This window comes from Pogona vitticeps, chromosome 1 (genome assembly GCF_051106095.1).
Source record: "Pogona vitticeps strain Pit_001003342236 chromosome 1, PviZW2.1, whole genome shotgun sequence".
Classification (NCBI taxonomy): Eukaryota; Metazoa; Chordata; class Lepidosauria; order Squamata; family Agamidae; genus Pogona; species Pogona vitticeps.
Window position 1 is genome coordinate 261,020,253 of NC_135783.1, and position 15,851 is coordinate 261,036,103.

The 15,851-nt window shown below is 39.3% G+C and overlaps 1 protein-coding gene across 15 annotated transcripts in view; it reads left to right on the forward strand.

The window, feature by feature from the left end:
* SOX6 (SRY-box transcription factor 6) overlaps positions 1-15,851 on the forward strand; it is a 561,796-nt gene that overhangs the window by 119,017 nt on the left and 426,928 nt on the right. For 6 of the 15 annotated variants that reach the window (XM_072985711.2, XM_078383897.1, XM_072985714.2 and 3 more), the window contains one exon: positions 6,563-6,653. The exons of 4 other annotated variants lie outside the window; for them this stretch is intronic. The gene's annotated coding sequence lies outside the window, so the exon portion shown is untranslated. Of the gene's footprint in view, positions 1-6,562; positions 6,692-15,851 lie in introns of all 15 variants that reach the window. 5 more of the 15 variants (XM_078383892.1, XM_078383898.1, XM_078383894.1 and 2 more) reach the window with 1 other exon arrangement.

Sequence of the window (15,851 nt, forward strand, 5' to 3'; positions counted from 1 at the left end):
GCTACAAATCCACCTAACCATAGCATAACCTAACCAAAATTTTACCAGCGTGGCCACATAGATACCATGAAGGACCTTGTCGAAAGCCTCATGAAGAAAACAATTTACACTACATCCACAGCATTCCCCTTGTTTACAAAGCTTGCAACACTATTTAAAAAAGCAGATAAGATTTGAGAACTTGTGCTGGGTCTTAGTATTCAGTGTCTTTTTCTAAATGCTGACAGATTGGCTGTTTAGCAATCTATTCTAGAGCCTTCCCTGGTATTGGTGTCAAGCTGACTGGTCTTCTTTCCCCTTCCCCTTTTGAGGATGGGGACAACAGTTGCTCATAAAGATACAGTTTGTATTGCTTTCGATGAAGCAACAGGTGATTTTAATTTGTTTTCTTCCCGGTTTATCTCTATGACTGTGTACATCTTCAGAACATACTGTACAGTCTTGAATAATCCAGTTATACTGCTTACGTGGGGTAGGAGAAAGAATATAAAGTGGTAAATGATTGTGGGTAACAGAGTAGATTTCTAAATGAGTTATTGGACTCTTGTTTTAAAATCATTTAATCAAATTTGTCAGGGGTGATTTGTGGTATTTTGGTGGCTAAGTCAAAGTACAAGATAATCTTTCTCATTTCATGTGCAGAGATACTAGCCAGACTGATCCTTGAATTTTAGTTACAATGCGATAGCAAACTAAATTAAATTGTTAGTTCCAGTTAGGGCAGGATTATTAAATCCATGTTGATTTAACAAATCTGACTCTGGGACTAACAATTGAAATTAGCCCAGCACTTTCTACCTCACCTCTGGACAACTGTGTGTAATATCACACAGAGTTCTCTCCACCAGCATACCTGAAGAGGACTTACCTGTGAGATATGAAGAGAAATTCCTGTCAGGAGGGTGAATTAGAAAAGAGAATTTATTAAAGAATCATCAGAGTTTAAGGATTGCATCATAAATGCACTGCTATACAAGGTTGTGTACAAATATACATGCCAGTGCGGCTTCTCCTGCCACAAAATGGACCTGGGATATTGTTATTGGTATGAAAACATAGTCTGTGATTCTCCGTGTATTTATGAGCTGCTACTCCCATCACTTCTCACCACTGGCCAAGCAAATTGGAGCTGATAGGAGCTGTGATTCTAACAATATATAGTGGACTGCAGCTTCCCCAGCCCTGCCCTTGAACAGACCATCCAGCCAATTTTGATTACAGAATGGGGATATTTTGTCATGAAAACAAAAGTAGAAATTTACCCTTAAGATAATTTAACTGTCTTACTAAAGCAATCATTAAAAAAGACAATTCTGCTGGCATCAAAAGAGATATGCTTAAGTGAATAAATTAAGCAGATTTCAAAAATTAGTAAATGTTAAATGAATGCAATCAAGTATAATATTCCAAGTTATATTTTTAACTTCTGCATGTGTACCCATTCTCATTAAATACGTTTTTGGAGGGAAAGCATATGCTAGTTATTCTATTGCATTTTGTTCTGATTTAACCAAATGGCTGATGGACTGAAGCTGCTAGGCTGATTGTTGAAATAACCTGATATTATCTTCATATTATGTATTTGATGGTTATGTCTGCATGACCTCTCCATAGTACGTTGTGAAGATCTCTTGTTTAACTGTGTTCAAAAACACAAATTCTTCTGTCCTTCCTCCTTCAGAATTAAATTAGCTTACAACTGTGCAATGCACACAGAGTAACAAAAACATGCACGACGTTGATTCAATTAAAAGGAAGAGATCATTAAGATTTGTGATTTAGATTTTTCATACTAAGTGTGACTGTACTGGATCAGCTCAAGGTACAAAACAAAAAATGACATTGCACAATGGCTGTTAACCTGATTGTTAACCCTAAGGTTAAGCTCTCGATCTTCTTTTGCCGAGATTGTTACACCAAACATTCGGTGCAGCGTTTTCCTGTGAACAATCCAATTCACTTCTGCCCTGCAGAATCGTAAAGTCCAACTTAGCTTTCTGACACTGACTAAGCTACTTAGATTAGGGAAAGCCGATCTTAAAAGAGAAAAATTGGATGTTCAGCAAACCCCAGCAGATATTTTCAAACACTCTTGGAGCTGATAAGGGTCATCGTAAATTTAAACATTACCTTGCCTTGCACAGAAACCGCACTAATAAAGGGCTTTGAATTTTTTATGAATGACTGAGTACCAAGCTCTACTAATAAGCCCAAGCTGTGGTGCTTTCTATTTTTCATTTCATTTCATTTCATTTTTATTTTTTATTTTTTGGCTAGAAGATGCTGCAGAGAAAGCACTGATGAGGTGTCGTATAATTTTACAAGTTGCATAACCGCTTTTAGCTACTAAACTCTCTCTGATTAAAATAACAATTGAGCCTGTAATTTTTCTGAACAGCTGCTGCTACAGGGGGTCATTACCTTGGAGAACTTGAAAATAATTGTACTCCTAATACATGAGTTATGTAGTCTCATGTTTTACAGCAATGCACAAAGTTTAAAGCCTATAGTAGAATGTTATTTGAAAGCTGTCAAACCATGTTAAAAAAGACTGCATCGTCAAAGGCCCTTGTGGCCAGGATTCAACATGTAGCCTTGTCTTACTCATTATAAAATGCATGTTTATAAAGTTCCACAGAGCATCCAATTCCCAATTCACTTATATCAGCAAGACTTAACTTGCTCATTAATCTAAATTCTTTTGCAACTTTAATCTACATGTTTAATTAATCATAAAATGAGGCGGTAAGTAATTTCAGCAATGTGTGGCTTGTTATCAGATGCATTTAATCACTCTTCTGTGAGCTCATTTGGAAACACCTGAAGATGTCGAGAGCAGTTTGAATAAGCATAAATTATTCTTTGTCAGTGTATTTCACCCAACTAATAAGACATTAATTTGAAAAAGGCACTGTTCGTCATTTTGAGATCTTCACCAATATTTTTAGCCTAGCAGTGTAAGTGTAACTTTATGTATGGTACAATACACAATAAAGTGCCTGACAGTGGAGCAGGAAGTATTATTCAATTCATTTTTCCTGTTTACATGTAATTACTTTGTGTAATCTTAAACTGAATGAAGATTAACCGTAGTTATCAAATCCTAAGTATTTAAATGTTCTTGGAACAAGGTACTAGTTAATTGAAATCATAAAAGCTACTAGATGATAGAATAAGTTATAAGATTATATCTTCTCTATGGATTTACTTTGGTTGAAGTATCTTTTCAGATGCCTGAACAGTAGATTTTGGATGCTGCTGAAGGGTAGTAAATTTGTACTGATTTCATTTGTTGCTATTGTATTAATACTACTGGAGAAGGGGAGAGGTACCTGAGCAATTTGTGGCCAAAAATAACACACACCTCACAAATACGCACACCTTGGTTTGACTACTGTCCCCTTCAAATTGCATGGATGGGATGTAGCAGTTATTGGTCTGCCTCAGGCAGCAAATTATCTTCAGCTGGCTCAGGCACAGAGGCTGCCAGAGAGAAGCATGTCTATGTGTAGATATAGGAAGCTGTGTTATAGGAAGTCAGACCCTTGATCCCCTTGGTTCAGTAATGTCAACACTGACTGGCAGTGGCTTTCCATGATTGGAGGCCAGAGTTCTTTCATCCTTATGCAAGGATGTCAGGGATTGGACCTGAAATCTTAGGTCTACCAAATTATGTGCCCTACCATGGAATTCTAGGCTCTTCTCACATTTTTCCTCAGCTTCTGGAGGCTTGATGCCTGGACTGAACAGCTACACAGACTGCCAGGGCTTTTATAGTTCTGTTTCCATCACTGGGGAGTTTCCAAGGGGACTACTGAAACAAAAACAAAGGTGAAAACTCTCCCTTTTGCCAGGAACAGTATAAAACGGAGCATCTTTTTTTGTTGTTTTTTGAGAGGCTGCTACCAAATGTACAAGATGGTGTAACACGATTTGTTTGTTACACATGGTCAGTGATAATATTCTTAAAACAAGCAAGACACTCATGACCTCAGGCTGATCTTTCATAAGAGTGAATTATATTTTCCAGAGTGTTAGAAGTAGATGAATTAAAAATGGCATTTTTGGAGAATGTCAGCACCTGCCCTCTTTGCAAGGGATGACATTCTGTAAAAATAATTATTCCTTTGGAAAAAGATTTGTTGACTTGCATGGATCGTCTCAAATACATATCCTTTTGCCCACTCCTTTTAGCTGTCTTGGATATTTCAGTATGCATTACAGCTGGAGAAATATATAGACACTCTCAGTTTTCCCACTTCTTGTAATATTTTTTCCACTCCATTTTCTGTTTTCTTTTACTGTGGTGCTCTAATAGGGACATTACTCAGATCCACTCTCTTTGTGAAATCTTAAAGAGGCTGCATTGTTGAGGCTAGAGCAATGAACTGCAGTATCTGATTGCTCTCTACCTTCTTGAGATAATGAATTGTCCTTCTCTTCAATGTAAAGTTATTTTAATCCTGTATTTCTTGACAGATGATGAGATCTCAGAGTACTTTTTTTAAAAAAATCTAAAAATAGTGTTTTTAATTTTTATGATATTACCCAATATTGGACACTAGGCTGGTTGGCATTAGAAAATTCCATGAAACCTAACATGCAAGATAACTATAGACTTTACATATAGAAATAGTATTTTTTTAAAACAAAAAGGCCCACTGTTGAGTGGGAGGGGGGCCTGTAGTGCATGAAATTTCACAAGAAAACCACAGTAATCCTGAGAAGAAAATGTTTTATTCAAATTTTGGAGAACTAGCATGTCTGAAGACCACTTTACACACAGAGAGACACACTATGATTTCTAGAGAGCAATGAAACCACAGTTGAACATTTTGATATGTCCTTAATACTCTCCCATTAATCAAATGGGACTTGCTTAAGAATAGAGTGGGTCAAAACCACTACTGCTTGGTGTTTCTAACCAAACAGAGAGATGGCCATTTGTTTGGGTGAAGTATGATTTCAGAATGGTTGCCTCCATGTTGTAATCTGATCGTTGCATGTTTTAAATTTCTCAGTGTGCTTGGATGAGAGATGACAACTGACCTTCCTCAGAACAGACTGCAAGTGAAGATTATGAATTGATATTTTAAAAAATGTTCTTAGATTCCCACCCCAATTCTGTTTCACTAGAATTCCCATCAATCCTCACATGCCGAGGAATCCCCGGAATTTCAGACCAACAGCATCTAGAAGGTTGCATTTGATCACTCTGGCCTAATGAGATAATGATGTATGCATTTGTGTGACTGGGAATACCCTCAGAGGTGGTCAGAGTGGTGTACCGACCATCTCAAGGGACAACTGACAAATGTGATGAAAGATTTACAGGAATTGAATTTAGAGACAGAAGCGAGAGGGGCACTATTTTTGCAGGAAAAGAGCAAAAGAATAAAAAGGGAAAGGAGGAGGGGCAGGAGTTAGTAGATCTGGAAGAGGGAGAAGCATGTTGGATGGAAAAGGTAGAGGAAAAAGAGGAGTTGGTAGATCTGATACAAGAAGACCCCTGGACAGGAGAGTGGGTGAAATTTAAGGTACCAAGAGAGTACACAGAAAAGGAGTGGAAGAGACAAATATATAGGAAACCTCCATATTGGGGCGAGACAAAGGACAGGGAGGATAGAAAGAAATATCAAGCTTGGGTACAGAGAGAGAAACAATGGAAGGAACACAATTGAGGTACGGAGAGAGTTGGGGAAGCCCTTGGGGTCAGTTCATGTCGCCCCAACCTAACACCTATGCGGCAGATGAGTATGGGAACCACAGGTGGGCTGGATATTTCACCCCCATCAGTGAGACCAAGACCAATAGCAGCAGACGATCTGGGCTATGAGTCGAAATTGTATGATCATGCTTTGGATTCTTCACTCCTCCTGTTGAAGGGGGGTGAGAGAGTCGAGAGAGGCCTGGAAAGAAAGAACAAGAAACTGGGCCTTTTTGGCAGTGGCCCCTCGACTATGGAACACCTTGCCATCGGAAATCACCTTGGCCCCCTGGCTGGGTGTTTTTAAGAGTCAGTTAAAAACTTGGCTCTTTAGGCAGGCCTTCCCTCCAGCCAACACTTGATTTTTTCCTCTTTAGTTTTCCTTTTTCCCATCTTGAACTTTTATATTTGTTGATTTAATGATGTGATTGCTTGGATGGTTTTAATGATGTTTTATAACTGCTTGTAAGCCGCCCCGAGTAGACTCTGTCTAGAGGGGCAGAGTAGAAATCGAATAATAAAATAAAGAAAGAAAGAAAAGTTTGGTGCCGGAAGAGGTTGATGTTGTTGTTGACAAAGACTATAAAAGTTTGTTAAATAATAAAGACGTTTTATTAGGAAAAAACTGAAGCGTCAGAGTCATCTTTGCACCTTGCTGTCACAACAGGAGGAAAGGGAGCGGACAGGGATCACGGTGCTATGTGCCATTTTCCTATAAGTGTCTAGCTATGAAGATCATTGTCTTTATGCTATATCTCTGAAAGACAGCCTTAGATAACTCTCTTTTAAATCAGCTTATTGAACATTATGAAAAAGTAATTACTCACAGCTTACCTTCTGCCTTTTTTTAAACAGCTCTACTAGCTGCTGTCTAGCCAGCTCCTTCTCTGATGACAACTATCACGGGACGCTGCTAGAGCACAGAGTCAGCCTGTGAAGGGGCCAGGTAACCCTTTCGTACTCACCTAAATGTTCTAATCAGTGGTAAGGGAAATATTTGTCCCACCTGCCATTCCTTATTTACTGTCTTCATGTTCTCAGGGTGTTTCCTGGTTTGGTGGTGCTGCAAACTGAAAATCTTTGCTTCATTTTATTGAATATGTCACATATATATGAGTATTATTTCACCTCACATGCTTACATACAAACATACAATTATACTGATTAATTTCAGCATGAAGGTTGGACGACAGTTCATAGTTCAGCACTACAATTTGCAACTTTTGAAACACAATATCTGGTCCATCATAACTTGGAATGTCTTGAACATTCCATGTCCTGTGTTCTTGAATGACCATGTCCTGTGTTCTAGTCAGTTTTTCTAATTTAAAAAAGTACATTGCTACAGAAATCACAACTTGTTTTAACAAGAATATTACTGGCAAGGACTATCAGTAGACCTCATGACTGAAATCCTGTTGTGTAAGTTACCTTGCTTAAGGCTGATGATGTCACCACCCATGGCATGTTGTGGGGGATATTAGCATTTCTGATTTCTCCCCTGAATCATAGAATCATAGAAAAGTGAAGGCGGAAGGGGCCTACAAGGCCATTCAGTCCAACCCTCTGCTCAACACAGGAATACAACCAAAGCTCCTGTGAAATTCCTTTTCTTGTCCTAAACCTGTGGGGGCCATGGGATAAGAGGGGAAATCTTTAATGAATGAAAATTCCTGCGCTTAGCAAGAGGTTGGACTTAATGGCCTTACAAGCCCCTTCCAACTCAAGTGTTATATGATTCTATGAAAATTTCTGCCACCAGTGTAACTTATCGGAACAGGTAATGTTCCCATTGACACAGTAGGAACGACTTCTCACATCAGGAAGGAAGAGAAAAACATGCCTTTTCACATAAGTGCATGGGCACATCTACACTCTTCCTTCTGCATAGGGAAAAGTCCCAGAAAACCTGGAACAATGCAGAATGGAGAAACAAAAGGCAGGCATTACTTTTACAGGAATCCACACTGTATTCTCTAATAATCATCTGTGTTTGCAGGGCACACAGATACACAACCAGCTCTTTCTTGAATATAGACACCCTAAGGCTATTCAGTTTTACTTGGGGGGGGAGTACTCTGAAGTACCTTAAAGTATTCTGTTTGTATGTAATCTCTGCATGGCAACAATAAGCATCAACTGGGAATATATTCCAAATGACTGTTACTACCTTTCTTTAAAAGATGTGTTTGGCTAACAAACACTTATTGGGATACATATGTATATTGGGATGGATGGAATTTTACTTGCAGCTGACCTACTGAAGTTAAATTTAATTGAAGTTTCATTGATTGCAGTAGGTTTCTTCTAAGCCTGAGCACATCTGGATTAAACTTGTTGTCTATGATTGTCCAGATCCTGGAAAGTTGCATATACTATGTGGCTACAGATCATATTCACAGTTAGATCAGGGCTTTATCCCCTGCAAACTAGGCTGCAGTTTCACTTGGAACATCTTAGTAGCAGCTTTCCGAATCTTTTTCAAGCTGTTGTTGAGCCCTGTCTTAAGTCTACTATCCCTCATCAGTTTCTGTTAACTGTGTTACTCTGCAGTTGCAAACTGCTTTGAAGAAAGACTGCCTCGGGACGTTTCTTGTCATTCTTGAATTCTGCAAAAGCAGAATGTATAGCTAAATAGGGCTGAGCATGTATAGATAAAAAACTATGGTGGCAAAGGTTTTAGGTTTTTATATCTCATTGAAAGTGTGGAAAAGTTCCTGTTTGGGATGGCAGCTTCCAGAATCTCTTCGGGTAGTTTTACCTACATCTTACATCTACATTTACTAATTACAGATGTATGAAGTATTGGTTAACTCATCATCACCAGAAATGAAGCCGTAGTGAGGGACTATCCCTTCCCCAATATGACTAGAATACTGATGAAAAACATTCCCATTGACACAGCAGGAACGACTTCTCACATCAGGAAGGAAGAGGAAAACATGCCTTTTCACATGTTCCTTTCATAGTTATAATCCTAACCACTGGTGTCTGTTACTACTCAAAGCAGAAATGGAAATTTATATATACTAGCTGGCTGGAGAGCTCAGTGTGTTAGGCATCTGGCCGTACAGCCACAATTTGATTCCACACTGTGCCTCCCAGGAAAAGAGCCAGACTGAGTAACTTTGGGCAAGCCCTGCATCCCAGAATAGTAAACCATTTCTGAATACTATATACCTTTGCCATAAGTCTGAGTTGGCTTGACAGCACATAATTATTTACAAATGTTCTACATGCTAAGCATTTAATGTCCTTTGGTTGTCTGCTCTCTTCTGTGTTGCTTACACACCTTCCTTTCTCACGTAACCAGAATCTTTTGCCATGTGTGACAAGGAATGTAAGTCGTGACTCATTAATAATCAAGTTTAAATAGATTTTTGCATGCAATGTACATCCAGAGATTTTTGTTCGATTACTAGGGGTTCATTAGTTTTGACTTACATTCTGTTAACTCATAAGAAAGTCATGAAAAGTAGCTAAGTCTTAATGGATAAAATTCAGTACGTAATAAGACAACTAGGCCCGTGGAATCAATGGACATACTGTACAAAGAAATGGGCTTACCAAATCCCTCCTGATTCAAAGGGCCTAGCCTAATTGCAATTTACTACTGGATTCTAACCAATGACTCCTACCTCACCAAATTAATATGAAAACAAATAACACTGCATTTTAAATCACTTTTTACTATACACGTACCAATGATTGATTGATTGATGATGATGATGTGCCGCCAAGTCAATTCTAAATAGAAGTAGTTTACCATTCCCATCCTCTGGGGGCGTCTTGGGACTGTAGCTTTGCCCAAGGACACACAGGCTGGTTCTTCCCCTCGAAGGCACATTTTGCGTAGTTTGGCTCTAAGTGGATCTTTAACTGTATGGCTAAGAGTAGTAGAGATACAGAATATTAGAGTGCCAAAATGGGCAGAAATTGGCCAGTTCAAGCCTCTAACAGAAGTGGTTTGATGTATCCTCCTTCTGGTGGCATTCTGGGACTCTGCACCTTATTGAAGACCTCACAGGTGGCAGGGCACGTAACTCCATCAGCCACACATGCTCCTGGTGATCTCTTGCGACCCTGTTTCCCTGTGGTACAATGGAGATTCAAACTCCCAGCCTTGGCTCTGCAGCAAAGTTCTTCAACCTGCTAAGCTACTACCAGCTCCCTTGCATCACAGAAGGATATTTTCTAGCAAAAACAAAAAGCAAAATGTGCTGCTTATATATTGCCCCACAGCGCTGACAGTACTCTCGGGGCGGTTTAGAAGCTAAATATGCAGGCTACACATTGCTCGGCCCCCGCAAGCTGGGTAGTCATTTTACGGACCTCAGAAGGATAGAAGGCTAAATCAACCTTAAGCTGGCTACCTGGGATTGAACCCCAGGTCATGAGCACAGTTTTGGCTGCAGTACAGCAGTTTAACCACTGCACCACGAGGCTAAGAAGCAAGTTTATCCTTGTCTAGCCCAGACTGGTGCACAGGAGAATTTGGCTCAGGCTGGCAGAAACTTGGTTTATAGCAACTTGGTGCAAATATCTACTGTTGCAGTGCTATTGCTCCTTATGCTGCATCTAATTAGAAGAAGCTGGACTTTACCTGGGCATGGGATTTAAATGGAAAGGAAGAAGCCACCAAGAGTCTTGGAAATTTCTTCTATATTGTGTGAACATTAGTAGATCCTCATTTAGTAGAAGTGCTTTCTAATTGGAGACTTTTCAGCCATCAGAGAAAATCAAATATAAAATATTATTAGAGATGTGTACAAACCGGTGGTTTGGCAGTTCGTGCCAGTTTGTTTTGTGGCTTAACAAGTGTTTTGCACTTCCCAGCCCTGCCTCCTCCAGCAGGCATCCAATCAGAGGCAGCACCCAGGCTTCCCTGCCCCATCTTCTCTGGGCACTGTCTCTGAGTGGGTGCCCAACAGAGGAGGCAGGGCTGGGAAATGCCAAACATCTGTTTGGCTGAAAAATGAACTGGTGGTTCATTATTCATGTCCATCTTTATAATTTAAATTATATCTCTCTTTTTTAAAAAGCATAATCAAATCTTTAGGTGATATCTAGTGTGGCATAGCAGACAGAGTGATAGATTAGGGCTCAGGAGGCCTGGTTTAAATCCTCACTTGGCCACAGAAACTCATAGGGAGATGTGGAACTGGTAAAACCACTTCTTAAATTTTTCACTTGCCCTTGAAGCCACTATAACTCGGTTCCAACTTGATGATACATAGTATAATATTCTTTAGAGAGATATCATTATTTCTAGACAGAAATCTTACACACACAAGTTATGTATATCTAAAGATTCTATGCAGGCTGATATGAGCATTGTAGATAATCAGTCAGGGTTGGAAGGGAGAAATGTAAATTCTGCTTTGAATAGGTTTGCTAAGTTTGAGGATGAATCAGAACAAAAAGTGGGAGATGGGTTGATGGGTGATTGGAGGAGGCAATAGTATAATCTTTTATTAAGTAAATTAACTTAGTTTTTAAAAAAACCCTACAGACTTCAATCCTTTTGAGTTTTTTGGGTGTTTTTTTTTGGCAGTACCTGATTATGGAGCAAATAAATTAAAAGAAAGCAAGCAAGAAAGATGGTCTTTATTGTAGAGAAGAAAGAGAACTAAAGATTGATTTTTCCAGACTTTGGCCATGTTAGCTAGTGATGTGACATTTTGCAAATTATTGAAGCTATTTGCATTTGTATGCATATATGTATAAAATACCCATTCTGAACAGTGTAGGGTTAACTGTAATACAATGATTTGAAATAAGTATACATTCATCATAGTCCTCTTGTTCAGGTCTAATAACCAATAATGCAATACTAGTAACCATGTACAATGTCGCCAGTTTAGTAGACAGGACTTTGAAACTTTATTGATATATAATTCAATGTAGGGACTTGAGCATGTAAATAAGCAACATTCTATGTGGTGAATAGTCTCCTTGTGGAGGCTGTAAAGTGTTGATGCTTGGTAAGTGGTCATAAGCCTTGTGTAGGCATTTACTTGAATGAGTGTTCAAACATCCATACCAGCTGGAAGTGTGGTCTGAAGAGAATGCTAGCAGTACAGCCAGCTGATTATGTGAGAGTCTTTAATGCTGCTGTGCTAATGGAGACTTTCAAGGATATGTGCATGCTAACATCCCCACCACAAAATTATCTCTACATGTGAGCAGGCAAGTATATTCATTGAGTATGGGCTTTTCAGACGTGGTCAGCTTCAGCTGTCTAAGCATGTCATGGAGAGTGGGTAAATTCTTGGAAATTAATATGCTGATAATGCCGAGCACGTTTGGGTTGCAGTACAGAATGAGAAGGATTGTAGCAGTGGTCAGGTGAGCCTGTGGCCCCTTCACAAACCTGAAATGCGTCACAGGCATTGTTTATTATATGCTGATTAAATTTAAGCTATTTATTTTCATGTTTGGCAGCTATCTGTTGATTTTGCTAAAGCGTATTGGTCCATAGGATCAGAGATTCTGAAACCCCTCTGGACTAGTCTCTTGTCTCAAGTACAGTTGAAACTCGAAGCTGACCATGGGGAAATGTCTTGTCTGTGTAAACATTCTAAGTGGCCCCAGAGCCAAAATCCAACATTGTGCCAATGGATTTCCAGTGCAGTAGGATCGCCCATCTCCCCTGGCCCTTTGGGCTTTTAGAACAATTTTCCTGGTCCTTCAACACAGATTCTGAGGGTGCAACAAGGCTTGCAGGGGGGTACTAGGATGCCCCATTGGAAGTTGTTTCATCAGCTGACTAACACAACCGGTTTCAGCCTCATGTCATCTAGTCCTCATGTCATGCATTGCCAAGACATAAATATGTGTTGCTACAGCAGTGATCTGTCAGGGTGAATATGCTGCTGGTGTGTTAACACTGAACATGCATGGATTGGAGAACACAGTGGCCTAAATCCAACTGCTAATCTTGACTGGATTATACCCATTTAGTCAAAGAAACTGAGTAAATCAACACTTAGGTAGGTCCCATTGATTCACTGAGTCAACTCTGTGTTGAAGATGAACAATTGAATTGAGGGCCATAAGTGCAAGGTAAGAGAATAGCAACTATGCAGAATGCTTACGAAGTTAAGTATTTGGCCTGTGGCCCACATCCGGTTTAAATCATGGATCTGCCTGGCTAGCAACCTTTTTCCTCCCTGCCACCATATGTAGCACTGAAAATCATTCCTGAACTAACTAAGCTGCAAGAGGCTGATGCTAACTTGAACGTGCCAAGATAGATTGTTGGAAAAGTTTTTGTCCAAATGGAGACGACCATCAAAGAAACAACTAATTAATCCCTGCCCCTTTATAGCCGAGTAATGCAATGCATAACTAAAAGTCCTGTTAAATTAATTAATGATTTCAATTATGAACTTTTCTCCAAAATGTTATGATTCATAACAGGCTGATGATGCAGTGACCTGGGAGTGTGAAATTTGAGCTGTGCGCAGAATTGCCAGTTAATTGATTCACAAATTATTTAAAGTTTGTTGCACCCAAGGGAGTGCTCATAGCCATGGCAGCTACTTCTTAAAAGGTACAAACTCTGCCTCCTTTCCAAGACTGACAAACTAACAAGCAGGATTTCAGTGTTGGTAATAATGGTATTGGCAATTTCAAATGCTTTTGTAATGGTTAAAAGATTATTTCTCTCTCTCTCTGTGTGTGTGTTTAAATTATATATTTACGTGCGGCATTGAAAGAAGGTTAATGTGAAGAGGAACATCAGATGCCTCTTTAGAAGCCGATTATTTTCACAGTTGTGAATGGATTTCTTAGTATTCGCTGTCCTCCACTCCCATCCTTGATTGTAATACATGTTTGCATTGCAATAAGTCTCGCTCACTGCTGAGGAAAATGAAGGTCGATGTTACAGCAATTGCCATAATTGAAGAATATTTCATATAGAGCTATTCTTAAGTTGCAATTTCATTATTCAGATTATTACTAATTACGGAAGCCTACCCACTGAAATTTAGAGTGGTCAAGCACAGTATTTCATACTTTTTATGCTTCTGTGAGCAGAAGATTCGGAGTCTTGCTACCTTGTACTGTATAGCTATAACAAATAATATTGTTCCATGTCGTTGCATCCAATTTTAATATTTTAATCTATAACACAGGCAACAAAAGCTTGAAGCGTATATACAGAAGAAAGAAAGAAGCAGGTATTAAAGGGTGTTAGAGCACTCTTAATATTTTATAATGCTTTATTAAACTTTTATTAACAGTATTAAAATGCACTTGAGTTGACTTTAGGGTTGTATAATCTGACCATTAGTGGAAATCCCTTTGTGAGTGTTTCAGTGAGGCAGCAGAGAAAGACAGTACAAACGTAGTTTTCAGGAGGTTGCTAATCATTGGCATTTGACTGGGAAACACTTTCTTTCTCTAACATAATCTAAGGATGTTAATATTTCTGTCTGGTTTTCCAGGGTCTCCTGGGACTGAGAAGTCACCTTTTTCCCACATGAACATTCCCAGCTCTTTTATCTCATTCTGAGGTTTTAAGTATATTTTCTCACATCCTGCCTCATAGCCTTTCATCAAAGAGTTGAACATATAAATTTATCAGGGAAAAGGGACTTAATTCCACACAAGAAGTCATCTGGAAAGAGTCTCCTGAAGTCTCATTTCAGAATGACACAAGTGCTTCCAGGTTCTGTCCCTAACAGATAGGTGCCATATAGTGGATTCTTACCAGGTCAATCCTATTGTTAGGCAGACTGAGGCAAGTGTAACAGATGGCAGATGCTGAAGGCACCATCAGAAGACTCATCGATGGTCCTTCTGAGTCCCCTGGCCATTCATTTTGTTGGAAAATAAGCTGTGTGCTCCCCATGGTGTATTCCTCCTTCTCTCAGGCAGGGTGAAGAATGATGTTACTTGAAGCAAGATTCGAGAGTCTGTGTAGCTTGTGTAAAAGAAATGGGAGGAGCATCACCTTGTCCTTTGCCTTTAGGTAGCAAGATGTCTGCCTGGTTTTTAAGTTCTGAATTTGAGTGCCATTGGGCCCATCCTGGTGTCCTTTGTGCTGCTAAAATGGATGGACCTAGTTAGAAGGGGGGAAAAAAAGGCTGAAATCATCCAACTTAAAAATTCTCTTCCATGTGAAGGATCCTGTCAAAAATGGGACCCCTAATGTTCCTAATCCCTCACAAGGGACCTCTGGTTTTCAACACTTGGCAGAGTTTCAGAGTTAACTTCTCAGAAGAATCATGGCGTAAGAAAGCTATTCATACCTAAGCAGTGGTAAGCCATCCACCATTACTCAGTTCTGAGTACCGAGGACAGTCTTCAGCATACTGTTAAGCTTGTTTTCTTTAAAAGTAAGTTCGCAGGGTCTGCATTGATGCAACTTTTGGTACTGCTTGTTGCAAGTGCTTATTTTGATGAGGCAGCAGAATAATATCAATAATGGGCAGGAAAAAAGTAAAATGTGTGTCTCATGCAGAGGTTTGGTGTATGACAGAATGATGTGAAGAACTGAAATGTAAAGGAATGTCTGCTTTCAAGAAAACGCACTATTCAAATACCAACTGACTGCTTCTGTTTTGTCTTTTTTTTTTTTAATTAAGGAGCCTATAATCTCAGCACCATTAACAAGTGCTGTCATTCAGATACACAGTGTCTGGCTGATTTAAATAAAATGAAATGAAGATAGTTGTTTCTGGTCCCTTGGCTTCACTCATTGCCATAAACATATGCTCTGCGTCCCGCTTCTTTCCATCTTATTTATGACTTTAATTTGTTGTGTGGGCTGCGCTAGAAATTAAATTTAATACAATTCTCCAAGGGACCCTGTCATATAATAACATGGTAATTTCTGTGTATCCTTTTGAAAAATGAGGAAATTAATTCTTCCTGACATGTTCTAATTATTCCAGTGTGAACGGAAAATCCGTTTTTCCCAACCCCTGAAGTGTGATAGGCAAATGGCTGCTGTTCAAAGCGGAGGTGCTAATGCTGACCAGCAGCGCGTTTAATTTGAAACATGAGCAGACACCTTTCAACACACCTTTGTAATGTTAGAGTACTTTACAGAAATTAATTCACTACTTATTTGGCAGCTTAGCCTGGGGGTTATGGTTTTTATTCATCAATACTATGGCCCTGTTAGCACAAT